Genomic DNA, 13,641 nt, shown 5'->3' with positions numbered 1-13,641 from the left:
GACAGAAATCGAGAAAAAAAAACCTTGAGAGAAACCAGTTCTCCCCTGGTCTAAGTGAATGAACACAATGCCACAGTGAACCATATTTACTCACAGTGTGCAATAACAAACTAGGTACTGTTCTTCAGCATCTTTACAGAGACATTTTGTGGAGCATGGTGCTAGCAACACTAAAATACATAATTTGAAAGCTCTGCAAGTCACTTTGGATAAAATGTCTGTCAAATGCATAAATGCAGCAGGGTAAAGAAGCATCCAATAAGTAACTAGGATGACAAAACAAACAAAAAGCATGTCTGATTACGAGTATGTCTGATTACTGACTAAATCAAAAACATATATTTTATGGTTTTAGTTGTAAATGCCAAGTTCTGTCATGAAAATCTAGGTGGTGCAGGCTGGTGGGTCGTTAATGCAAACTGATTATATTATTCACAGTGTTAAATTACTTGGCACAGACTGATTGGTTCATGTTGAATACACAGCCAATGAGCTTACTGCTTTACATTTAAATGGCTGGTTAGCACTCACTAGAGCATTTTGCAGCGTGCTTTCAGAGTTACTCTGAAACCCTCCACCTTCCCCAGCTCCACCTGTATAGATCTGCTACAGGGTATTATATATGCTATTTGTGCAGCAGCAGTATGTCTTAAATACTCACAGCACCGTATTGGTGTGTTTATTGGCTGTAGCAAGTTACTGTACTTGCTTTGCAGCAGCAGCAATAATCTACAACATCAATAGCCAACAGCAGCAGCAGTTCAGCAGCAGCAGCGTAGCAGATCTATTCTGCCAAGACCAAATACATTAACATTGTCATAATCATTACCATGCTAAAATCTTCCAAGAGTTGTCATGATAGAACTATAACAAAAAAGGCATCTAGCAGACCATTTAAGGTGAAGTCACATTTAGCGTTGCAAAATTTAGCAAGTGAAATCCAGTCATTTTAATGGGAATCAGTGCAATGAAGAACTTCGCCTGATGGACTTTTAGTGGCAAAGAAATTTCCCTATGCCAAATTTGCTTTGGGTTCAAGTTTTTGAACTCTGACCCAAATTTGCAGCATTGCAGACTGAAAGCAAGCCTCTCTTAGGTAGTGACTTCTGTGTGGGTGGAGATTCATAACTTAGCAAGGTGAATGCATACCTTGACTCTAGGGGTCAAACAACTAAAAATCAAGTCAGAAATCTTGGGGTGATTCTGGAGACAGACCTTAGTTTCAGTAGTCATGTCAAAGCAGTAACTAAATCAGCATACTATCATCTCAAAAACATTGCAAGAATTAGATGTTTTGTTTCCAGGCAAGACTTGGAGAAACTTGTTCATGCCTTTATCACCAGCAGGGTGGATTACTGTAATGGTCTCCTCACCGGCCTTCCCAAGAAGACCATTAGACAACTGCAGCTCATCCAGAACGCTGCTGCCAGGATTCTGACTAGAACCAGAAAATCTGAGCATATCACACCAGTCCTCAGGTCCTTACACTGGCTTCCAGTTACATTTAGGATTGATTTTAAAGTACTTTTACTTGTTTATAAGTCACTCAATGGCCCAGGACCTAAATATATTGCTGATATGCTCACTGAATATAAACCAAACAGACCACTCAGATCATTAGGATCGAGTCAGTTAGAAATACCAAGGGTTCACACAAAACAAGGGGAGTCTGCTTTTAGCTATTATGCGGCCCACAGTTGGAACCAGCTTCCAGAAGAGATGTGCTAAAACATTTAAATCCAGACTCAAAACTCATCTGTTTAACTGCATTTGTTGAATGAGCACTGTGCTATATGTCCGAACTGACTGCAATGAATTTTATGTATAATCATTTTCTTTAAATTTATTTTAAATCAATTTCTATATCATTTTAAAATTCCTTGTTTTTATTATTTTTATTTCCATGTTTTTATTGATTTTTAATGTCTATTTCACTTTCTTTTATGTAAAGCACTTTGAATTACCACTGTGTATGAAATGTGCTATATAAATAAACTTGCCTTACCTTGCCTTGCCTAGCAATAAAGCAAAACTGAAGCTCCACAGTGGACAAGGTCCTCATTCTGGAAGTGACTACTCAGCCGGTTCTGCATATTATTACACTACAATTATATATATATATATATATATATATAAAAAGCTGTAAGGAAAGCTGTTATTTAGGCCTGGTTTGTTTGCTAGCTGGCAAAATAGCTTTGGATGTTTATTTCTTCATCATTATTCCCATATTATTAGCTATATTTTGTTAAATCTGGTCCTGCTTTCACCTGTAAGATTTCAATTCAGTAAATGGGACATCCCTTTAAGTGCAATACATGGACAGAGATGTGATTAGCTACTGTAAACTGCCATTGACAAGCTCACCTTCAGACCCAGCAGGGAACCGGCTTCTCGTGGCATAGTGGAGCGCTTACTTAGAGTGATGCGGCCAATCAAATGATCTCCCTCTTTGGATGGCTGCCAGCTCACTGGATGCTGTGAAGAAGCAAATAATGCTTTTTTAGTCCCATTATAGCTGAACACACATGCTGACATGACATTTACATGTGAACATGCAATTCAGTGAGTTCAGCTACAGAAACGCTGTAATCAAACAACTGCTGTTTCTGCTATTATCCATTGCCAGTGATACATGACTGCAATACAGAACCAGCCCAAAGCATAAGCGAACTAATTAACTGAAGTGTATTTAAATGTCTGAAACCTAAAATAAACTGTACAGTCATGAAATATGAAAGGCACAGAGCACATCTTTCTCTGGCTCAGCGCCAGCCAAAGCGCGGCGCGTCAAAGGGTTAAAATTGATCGCGTTTTGGGGGTGGAGGGGGCACAAATTAAACATGGGGGTTTTGCGGCACAAATCAGAGGTGCGTTTCTCAAAACCATTGTTAGCTAACTATGGTCGTTATTTCCATTGAACTCTATTTGTAACGACAGAACTTGCGACCATAGTTGCTTTTGGGAAATGCACCCCTGGTCAGATCAGTAAAAATAACATTCCTGGGTATATATTTTTTTAATAAAAATAAGCTTCTGTTTCATAAACTGATAACAGCTTAGCATTATTTACCTCAGCCATACATTTTGCTTCTTTGCTATTATATTCCAATATCATTATGCCTCAGCTAGATATAAATTTAGAGTTGTTGTTTGTACAGATGTTGTGTTTAATATTTATTATAAAAAGTATGACTTGTAATAAACGTACAACTTCGATTAATATTTATGTTGTTAAAATAACATTTTTGTTCTGTAAATGCATTGTCTGCTGGTTTATTTAGCTGCTTTTCAGCACAATAAGTATGCCACTTAATACTTTAACCACCGGTTTCTTGTTTCACAGACAAGGCTTAAGACAAGTCCTAGACTAAAATGTAAATCTGAGCTATTTCAACTGAAAGAAACTTGCACTGATTGATCTTAAAACATGTCAGTGCCTTTGTTTTGTCTTATGATGAACACCTGTAATGCTTTTTTTTCTAAGGCATGTTTATAAAAATCACTTAAATGTCCTAATTGAACTATGGCTTAATCCTGGTTTAGTCTATAAGCCCTGTCTGTGAACCCGGGCCTAAGACTTTGAATGTTAAAGTGAAAATTAACACCTGAACACTGTTGTAAGTTTGCAACTGTTACAATTAAAAATCACAGAAGGGTAAAAACATGCAGGCAGACAATGGTATGATGTAAGCAACACAGCTACAACAAACAAAACTGATAATGGGTGTGTTAGATTTATAGTATGTGAATAATCAAGCTTTGACAATAACCAGTCATAATGGCGGCACCGAGGGGCCCCCAAATAAAATTCTGCTTAGGGCCCCATAAAGGCTTGGGCCAGCCATGCTGCAATATATGATTGAAATACAATTGAAATACTTACATGCCACACAGTTGGGTCCAGAGGATGACAGTCCCAGTCACCTGCAGAATAGAAATTGACATTATGAACACAGCAATTCATCCAAAATAAAATTGTAGATGCCTGATGACACTTGAAATGAAGGACTGTTTAAAAAAAACTGTGCAGTTTCTAGATGGAAACCACTTTGTGAAAGTGTTATTTTAGTATCGCTGATATTTTAATATTGTAGCCTAATATAGTTTTTGTTAATATTTTAAATTAGACTTTATTTAATTTACTTAATTTAGTTTTTTTAGTTAAAATTTTACTTTTTTTTGTAATCATGTCTGTGTAGTTAATATTAAGTTTATTTAGTTTTAGTTAATTTAATAACTTAATAAAAAATGACAAATGTTGGCAACTAGCTGAAATAAAATTAGTTTTCATGTTTTTAATATTTTATTTCATTTAATAAAACAAAATGTTTATTTTATTTTAAAGTTCCAATTTCACGTGTATTACACTTCTAGAGCAAATTTATGTGCATATATAAAATACAATGTACAAAGGAGGATTTTATTCATCTCAGCCTGTCAATCATTTTGGCCGATGATTGAATAAATGCTTTAAATGCGTTAAGAATAATCAACTGTGTCAAACATTTAATCGCATGCGTAATTTTGACAGGTCTAATCAATACATGTGGCTGTTTAATGAGGCCCAGAATTTGACATTTACCTTACAGGAAGAGGGAATTCTCTCACTTGATAAACTGTGTATAATAATAGTCTCATACAAGCTAGACTTACACTTGAGAAGAAAACTAATGCTATAAATTAATAGAGAGTTCATTTAACTTAAGGGGAGTATACCACAAAGTATATTTGCCTTCAGCAACAAAGGTGGGACATGTTTAAAGTGCCAAAAACCAAACAAGGTAATATATAGCCAAGTATAAAATTTTACAGTCTCATTTGATCATCTTACATTACATTCATAAAACTGTCTTACAACTGTAATGTATAGTGCCCAAGAAAACCCTCTGCACATACTGAATGAAGCATGAGCTATTCCCTCCTCAGTCAATGACATTATAAGCTTCTGTCCAGTATTTGTTTGTCCTAGTTATCAGGAATCAATCACATTAGATCTATATCTGCCATTACAAACCCAACTGCCAATGCCAAAGATGGTGCTACAGTAAAAAAAAAAAAAAAATGGTGAGTTAACAATGGTAACATCTAAACTAACCGGTTTTACTTGAGTCAAAAATTAATTAATTAATTAACATCAAACTAATTGCATTAATTTATACAACCAAAAATCATGTAGAAACACCTCTTTGAAGTAACAATGCAGGTTACCACTTTTTGCAGTGAATATTCATATTATCCTAAAAAGGCAAAACCTAACTTTTTAAGACGATGTGAATAACTTGATATGAGCTAGGGCTACATGATAATGGTTAACTGATAATCATGATTGTTTTGCTCTAAAATTATAATCACGATTGTTCTTAGTTGAGAAATTGTGTTTTACATTTCATCATAATTATTGTACTTTCATGTACCCAAATATTAAGAGAATTTCAACTCATGTGAAGGGTCCATTCTACCTCATCAAGTTTCCGAAATCATTATATTTATCATATAAATTAACACTGAAAACTGGAAAAACCTTAAGAAACTTCTCTCAAAAGCTAATATAGTAAAATTCTGAATATTGATTTCAATAATTATTTAAATTAGGTTAACATTTTCGTAAATATAAATACTAAATCATACTAAATTTTAATACACCTGCACAACTACAATCACAAGCAATATGGTCAAGATTCAAGTTCATTCTTATTAAGGAAAGACCGATGTCAAATTAAAGAAGAACTTTTTCAGGATAAATAACCAGCAGACAACTATTGGCATCAAATCAATAAATTCAATCCCAAAAAAATTGGATTCTATTTGATCTCATCTCCAGTGTTGGTGCAATCACTGTCTTTTGCATTTTTAGGACAGCATAGGAGGAGGTGACGGGGTGTGATAGAGTGAAGATGGGAGGATGGGATTGGGAAATGATCCGAGTCAGATGCATATTGGAACATGTTTGCTATCAGGCCGTGGCTCTGACAGGGGACATTATGTTTGAACATGGTAACTTCAGGGTGTTTTTCAACTTCAACATAAAATAGCCTCTTTTAAAACACATAAACAATTACAATATCATTTAAGTCTCAAATTATGTACTGTGTTTGAAAGCATTCTGGGTTGAAAATGACAATGAATTTTGGAATAAAATGTCAAACTTCTTTGTCGTCCTAAGACTAATTTCAAAGCAAGCTTTTCTGGATCTAAACACACACATATAAATCACATTTTCACAATTTTTACATAATTTGAGAAAATCGGAGCTTGATTAAATACAATCGCATCATGCCAGGGACTTTCAAAATTCTGCAGCCTGCAGCTGAGAGTAATGGAAAGAGCCTAAACGTAATCATGCTCTGAACTGGAATAGGTTACCCAAGAATGAATATGAAAAAGGTATCCAAATGGAACATGCCGCATCCCAGGACTGATGAAAGCCAGCCAGTCAGTCACTCAGCGGTTTTATGTGAGAGAGCTGCTGACCTAATTCCCAAATCTGGTGCCCTAAAAATGTTCCAAATAAACAAACGGAGCTTCACTGCATGAATCAGCAGGGTTTGTTTCACAGACCTCAGACTCAGGACTGATCATCATGGTTGAACAGCTTCAATGACGTAACATGTAACATGATGCTATCTATGGCTTTGATGTGAGAATTATGCAGAAGTAACAGTTATAAACTTTGAGAGCAATATATATATATATATATATATATATAAAATATATTCATGCCATTATTAAAAACTGACTATAACTTTGGGAGTTGACTGGAACTGATCAAAGCTAAAGTGCAAGTGCCTGTCCACACACTCACACATACATTCACATCACCCTAGCTGGCCATGCATTTCACACTAAATGCAAAACAGAACTGTTTAAGATGTTAATTATTTGCATTCATCGAAGCCGAACAAATGAAAGTTGCACTTTTAAGATTAAATCCATAAAGTGTGGGGTAGTAGTTTTACTCTTGAATTATTCCTGATTTGCATTTTCTCTGTGTTTTAAGGCACTTTGAGAAATAGTGAATCTGTTTTGTGTGTGTGTGAGCAGAATAAAGAGCACTGTATGATTTTCTTTAATGTTTTTGAAAGAAATCTCTTCAGCTCAATCAAGGCTGCATTCATTTGATCAAAAATATAGTAAAAACAACGGTAATGTGAAACATTTTTTTACAATTTAAAAGAACTGTTTTCTAGTTGAATGTTAAATGCTAATTATTCCTGTTATGCAAAATTTTTTAATGATTTTGAGAGAAACCTCTTTAGCTCAACTAAGGCTGTATGTATTTTTCAAAAGACTACAGAGAACGGTTCAGACTGCTGAACGGATTATTGGTAAACCCTCTGCCCACCCTTCAAGCACTGTGTACATCCAGAGTGAGGAAAAGGGCTCAGAAAATCACTCTAGATCCCTCACATCCAAGTCATCCCCTTTTTGAACTTTTGTCATCTGGCCGGCGCTACAGAGCCCCAATTACCAGGACAGCCAGGCACAAGAACAGTTTCTTCCCCCAGGCAATCCAATTTATGAACAGTTAAATGCCCCCCCCCCCCCCCACCACCACATTATGCAATAACCTTATAACCACCTCCATCCTAGGACATCCCTCCTTCTATTCTGTTCCATTCTATCATCTATAGCACAACTGTACATACAATTTATTTATGTTTCAAATTATTTTCTTTTTCATTTTTTTGTTTATTTATATTTACATATGTGTATTTTTTATTCTCATATTATTTTTATTGTCTGTGTGTCGTTGTTGTCTCTGTGAACTGGAAGCTTATGACACTAAACCAAATTCCTTGTATGCTCAAGCATATTTGGCAATAAAAGCTCTTTCGGATTCTGATTCTGATGTATTTGATCAAAAATACAGTAAAAAGTGATATTGTTATATATTATTGCAATTTAAAAGAACTGTTTTCTAACTGAAAATATTTTATAATGTAAATTATTCCTATGATGCAAAGCTGAATTTTCCACATCATTAGTCCAGCCGCAGTGTCACATGATCCGTCAGAAATCATTCTAATATGCTGATTTGCTGTTCAAGAAACATTTCTTATTATTCATATTCATATCTTTTCATATTTTTTGTGGAAACGGTGATACTTTTTTTTCAGGAATGTATACAAAGTTCAAAAGAAACAGAAATAGAAAGTTTGATAGAATAGAAATATAGACTCAAATTTTTGTAACATTATAAATGTCTTTACTGTCAGTTTTGACCAATATAATGAATTATTGGTGAATACAAGTATTCGTTTTCAAAAAAAAAAAAAAGAATCTTACTGACCACAACATTTTGAATAGCAGTGTATGCACTTTATTTGGACTAATATTGAATTAGTTAACTGGACTGTTCATTTGTTTTTAGTATTACATTTAAGAAAATCAACTTTCATAATCAAAGACAGTTTTTCATTTTAGTTTAAAACACCTGCTACTATAATAACCTTGTGTAATAAAATAGTGTCAGCACCCATGTCCCAGTGTCCCACACCAAACACAGACTAATACACACACCATCAATCTGTTTACACTTACTGCTGCCATGATCACTAAAAAAATATACAATTTAATTTTTATTTTTTTACTTAGCACCACATTTACCGCTGTATTGGGTATTTAAATAAGAGTGTTTAGTGAATTTGTGACTATTTGACAATAAAATTAGATACATAAAAATCCCCTACCTTTTTCACTAACACTTTCGATCTCCACGTCCTCACAACTGGTGTATTCAGGCGTGGAGCCGCCCTCTTCTTCCGAGCTACTGATGGACATCTGCCTTTTGTTGAGGCCTCGTTTGGGTCTATAGGCTCTAGGTGGAGGTGGCCGTAACGAATCAGATTGGTCCGAGCTAAGAGAAGAATCTTTACGCATGATTTCTGCAGCCTTTTCCCGCTTAGCCCTGTGCAGAAAAGCTGCGGACCCAGGTTCCAGATGCCCCTTTGGGCCCCAGTCCTGTCCGTCCCTGAGGTCTGGGGGCCCAGTAGGGCCCTTTTGAGGGCCACCGTGGCCCTGTTTAGCGAGGGATCCTTGTCCCCCAATGCCACCCCCCACGGTCCTGTCCACAGAATAAGCTCGATGGTTTTCTATAAGGGCCTTGCGGTCTTCGTTGTTTGCCACTCGTTGCCTGCTCATGCGATTTCCAGCTGCCTCACCCCCATCTTGCATTAATCCAACTTCGTTGATGGCTAGGTCGCTGTGATGGCGCTCCTGACGCATCTTGGACACTTTGGCATGCATACGCATTTCCTGTTCCTCCTTCTGCGGTTTGACAGGGTAGCGTGCGAGGTTCGGGTCACTGCGGTACCGAGTCTGGTACTCTTCCTCTCGTCTTTGACGCTCTCGCTCTTCCTCTTCCTGTCTCCTTCGCCGCTCGGGATGGGTGGGCTCATCTTCTGGGTATTCCTGCGAGTGGCCTTTCTCCAGTCGTCTGCTGTCACGCTTCTCACCTGGAGCTCGGTCTTCAGAGGCCTGTGATGACAACCGGCCTGGGCCTCGCCTTCTCTCTCCACGTCCCATCACCTTTCCATTCTGCTCGTGCAGGGACACGGGTCTCTTCCTATTATTCATTAGACAGAAGTTGAAAAGACTGTGAGATACAATATAGCATTTGGAATTTCCAAGTGCTGCATCCAGTTTGCATTTACAACTAATTTACAAATATAAATAACTGCTACAATAGGCAGGAGCTGCAGTCCACATACTGCCAGCTGAAAACAGGTCAGTATAAACAGATTTTGTTGAAATGTCCAGCTTAAAACAGAACAAATTGTATATTGACAGTAGGGATATGTAACACCACATATTTTGAAAATTCAGTTCTGGGAACCCAATGACTATTCGGCTATTCGACTATTTGGTCTTAACAAAGCCCTCTACAATTTGTATTGCTTCACATAACCCTGGAACTATGAAGAATTTGACCTGCCATCTTAAAACATGGCAATAAGGTCCAATCAACAAACATTAGTTGCCCCACTTAATATTAGGTGGCCTTAACTACTATGTACTTACATTTAAATTAATCATTTGGTAGAATGCACTTATTGAATACATACATGTTTTTACATTGTACTTAAAATTTAAAAATACACGCATTTAATTACATCTGCAATTAATTTCTGTAATTACATTCATAATTACACTGTTAACCCATCTCTTACACCTTAACCCACCCTTAAACGTACTCATGCCACCAAACCTAACGTAACATTACCCGTATACCACCTCAATAGCAGCAAAATTGTTTTGCAATTAATTCAATATGAACTCAATAAGTACACTGTATTCATTTTTTGATGTAAGTACATAGTAGTTAAGGCCACCTAATATAAAGTAGGAGCACATTAGTTAATGCATTTGGTATGAACTAAAAACAAACCACACCAATTGACAATATAACACATTTTGAAGCTTTATTATTCTGAGATAATCTTAATAAATATACTATTGTTCATTGTTAATTAATGTTTGTTCATAATACAATTAAATGTAAATTTTGTTATTATTCGCTCTTTTAAATATGAATGAAGATATTCTTGTTATTTTTGGCCATTATTTTAAAGTTCACACAACCATGCATTCTTCAGAAACTACAATGACATTGTAAGAGTAATCTGTATGAATCTATATAGAAGCTCAAATGTGCTTGCTTGACACAATAACTTTGGGGGTTGCTGTTTTGCTGTGTCATGCAAACATGTTTGAGCTTCTTGTGCGTCAAGCAAGAACAGTTGAGCTTGTTTCCTGTATTTGATGTGTGACGTATGTGCAGTGACCAGTGTTTAAATGTTAGTAAAAGCCTTAATTAAATCTATTAATCATATAAAGCAATTATGTTGTTTATATTTTCATTTGTGTTCCAAAGATAAACAAAACTCAAAGATTTTTGGAATGACACAAGGGTGAGTAAATAATGACAGTTTTTTTAGTGAAATGTAACTTAAATTTATACACTTTAAAATGGTAAAAATGTGCTATTAGTGTATGCGAATTAAAAATGTATTGTTCATTAACTAATGTTAAGAAATTGAACCTTAATGTAAAGTGGAATATGGATACAAATCAGGGGTGAATCATGTAAGGCTGCAGGAATGGTCATTTTATTATGGTTTTACCCTGCAGCAATAGAAAAAAATAAAAAAATAATAATATATATATATATATATATATATATATATATATATATATATATATATATATATATATATATATATATATATATATATATATATATCCTAGTTGATCTCACGCAAAAGCCAACAAGACAACCTTTATGAACCATCCTTAGTTGACACAATATACAAAAGCTTATTTCAGTTGCCACCCATAAATTTGTACTTCTGCATTGCATACTTTGCAGGCTTTGAGAAATATAATTTAGGATTGGCATGTGTGTAAATTGTAAAATTGAAAAAAAAATTGTAAATTGTTTTTTTGGCCTACTTGTCTCGTGGTGGTTCACTGCGGGAGCGTGAAGCGGGCATCGTATCTGCTCCCTTGTTGGGGTCACCAGCACCAGCTCTGAGTGGCAGAGTGTCGTTAGCGACCGGAGCCTGTGATCTGGAGCGCAACTTCCTGTCCTTCTCCAACTGAGGGACACTGAGGGGAGCGCCCACACTAAGAGGCCTCCCCCCAGGCCCTGATGAAAACCATTCTCCTGATTTAGTTAAGATTTCCTGCTGTTTCCTGCACAGGTTACATACCCACATCACCTGCGTAGACAAATACAAGAGTTATTAAGGTAGGCAGAGATTGGTGATCATTGTAAATGAACAAGATGTACAGAATAGCTAATATATCAGTATTCAGAATACTTGAATTACATTGTTTTACAGTATTTAAAAAAGTGAGACAGACAGAGAGACAGACAGACATATATAAACATAAAATACATAACAGTAGATACAGTGCATCCACATATCCACACACTATCACATTCGTTAGCTATATTTAGCTGATACAATTTTAATCTAGCAATTTCTCTGAGCAATAGTCAAGGAATATGAACTGACAATGTTTAGCAGGTATAAATATGAGCTGCAATATTACATAATCAAGTCAACCACTCTAAATCATGTTCAATAAGGTACAAAAGAGGTTATTTTCAAGTCAGTCAGTCTACTTCTTTACAGTTTCCTACACCTGCTGGATTTTTGCACTAATTTCTGTTGGCAGCAATATTTTGAAAAGTCATTCAGAGGTTGTAGATCTAGTATACACAGTACAAGCCTTGAAAGCTGATGGTACCTAAAAACCCCATAAACAGATTGAAAAGCACAGTTTTCAACTTAGTTCTTAATGAAACAGGAAGTTGGGATGAAAGGATATTTACTAACAAACATAATCTGAAAGCTAAAAAGCTTGAAATCTCTGAATTTATGGCATCTTTAATGACCTGAAAGATTGTGCGATTTAATATCTGGAGGTCTACTAAGAGCACAAATGTATTTATCAAGAAAAGAAAACTGTCATGTCGTTTCAAATTCATAACATATGACTTCTGTTCATTTTTGGGACACAACTGAAGATATTTTTAATATTCTCTCATTTTTTATATCCATTGAAAGTCACATTTACACATTGAAAAGTATTGAGAAATGCACATAGCATATTAAATATGGCAACCACATTTGCTTGACGTATAAGAACAAACCTCATTGGTTCTTGCAAAAAATTGTACGTGCTTGCATGACACAAGAGAACTGACTTCACAGGTTTTCATACTGCAAGCAAGCATGTTTCACCTTACATTTACCATATTTGATGTTCTCGATTTATGTGCATTGATCAGTTATACCTGAAAGAATGCCTAAATTAAACCTATTCATATAAAACAATTGTGTCTCTTCTGAAAACTTACCACTTGATTCATAAGGATTACTTTTACAATCTATTTATGAACTTTTTTAAGTGTCAAAATTTTGGTTGTGTGGACTTTCAGTGAAATCTGTCAGGTTTCAATAAAAATATCTCAATTTATGTTTTGAAGATGAACAAAAGTCTTATGGGTTTGGTGAGTAAACTAATGCTCACCAATATTTCATCAGATCATCTTGCAAGTAAACTGAGGGGTTTCTTCTCTATAGCTTTTGTGAGAGCTCTTTTGACTTGGCCATATTTGCCACTCAACTTTAGCAAACGCATATGTATATTATGTATCTTACAATTTAAGCTAATTCAGTTTTGTTATAGAGTTTCCTAAATGCTCAATTGTGTTTTAACACAACTTTGTACCATACCACAGAAATAAGTGATTTAAAAACAGCAATGGTGAATAAGTTTGACATAGCTCTATTACAAAATAAATAAATCATATAACTCAAAAATATTACATATTTACATTATCACTTTTAATGTGCTGTTAAGCTATTATAGATGCAATAGAAAACTCAGAAAAGCTTACATTTAAAAAGTATAACAATATATCAGGGTTTGAATAATTTTGATTGAATGTGTGTATATTTGAATAGGAAGTAACAGAAATCAGAAACAATCAGTACCATGGTTTTACTGTGCATTTGTTAGCATGCTAATTAAATACAACTGCTAGAATACCAATACTAAACAAATATAAATAAGAAGAAATCAAATTAAATCAAAAGTATATATGTTAGAATGGAGGTTAACTGTCTT

General features: G+C 35.3%; 1 pseudogene across 1 annotated transcript in view; it reads right to left on the bottom strand.

The window, feature by feature from the left end:
* Positions 1 to 13,641, bottom strand: part of LOC306872676 (regulating synaptic membrane exocytosis protein 1-like) — a 70,511-nt pseudogene that overhangs the window by 35,970 nt on the left and 20,900 nt on the right. Inside the window, exons 3-6 of the transcript in view lie at positions 11,452 to 11,720; positions 8,691 to 9,565; positions 3,884 to 3,924; positions 2,365 to 2,475 (exon numbers count right to left, since the gene is read on the bottom strand). The product of the transcript in view is annotated as a regulating synaptic membrane exocytosis protein 1-like (transcript). The remainder of the gene's footprint in view (positions 1 to 2,364; positions 2,476 to 3,883; positions 3,925 to 8,690; positions 9,566 to 11,451; positions 11,721 to 13,641) is intronic.

The sequence above is a fragment of the Barbus barbus genome (genome assembly GCF_936440315.1).
Source record: "Barbus barbus genome assembly, chromosome: 7".
NCBI lineage: Eukaryota > Metazoa > Chordata > Actinopteri > Cypriniformes > Cyprinidae > Barbus > Barbus barbus.
Note: the sequence above shows the minus strand (reverse complement) of the source record. Positions and strands in the feature narration are given on the sequence as shown.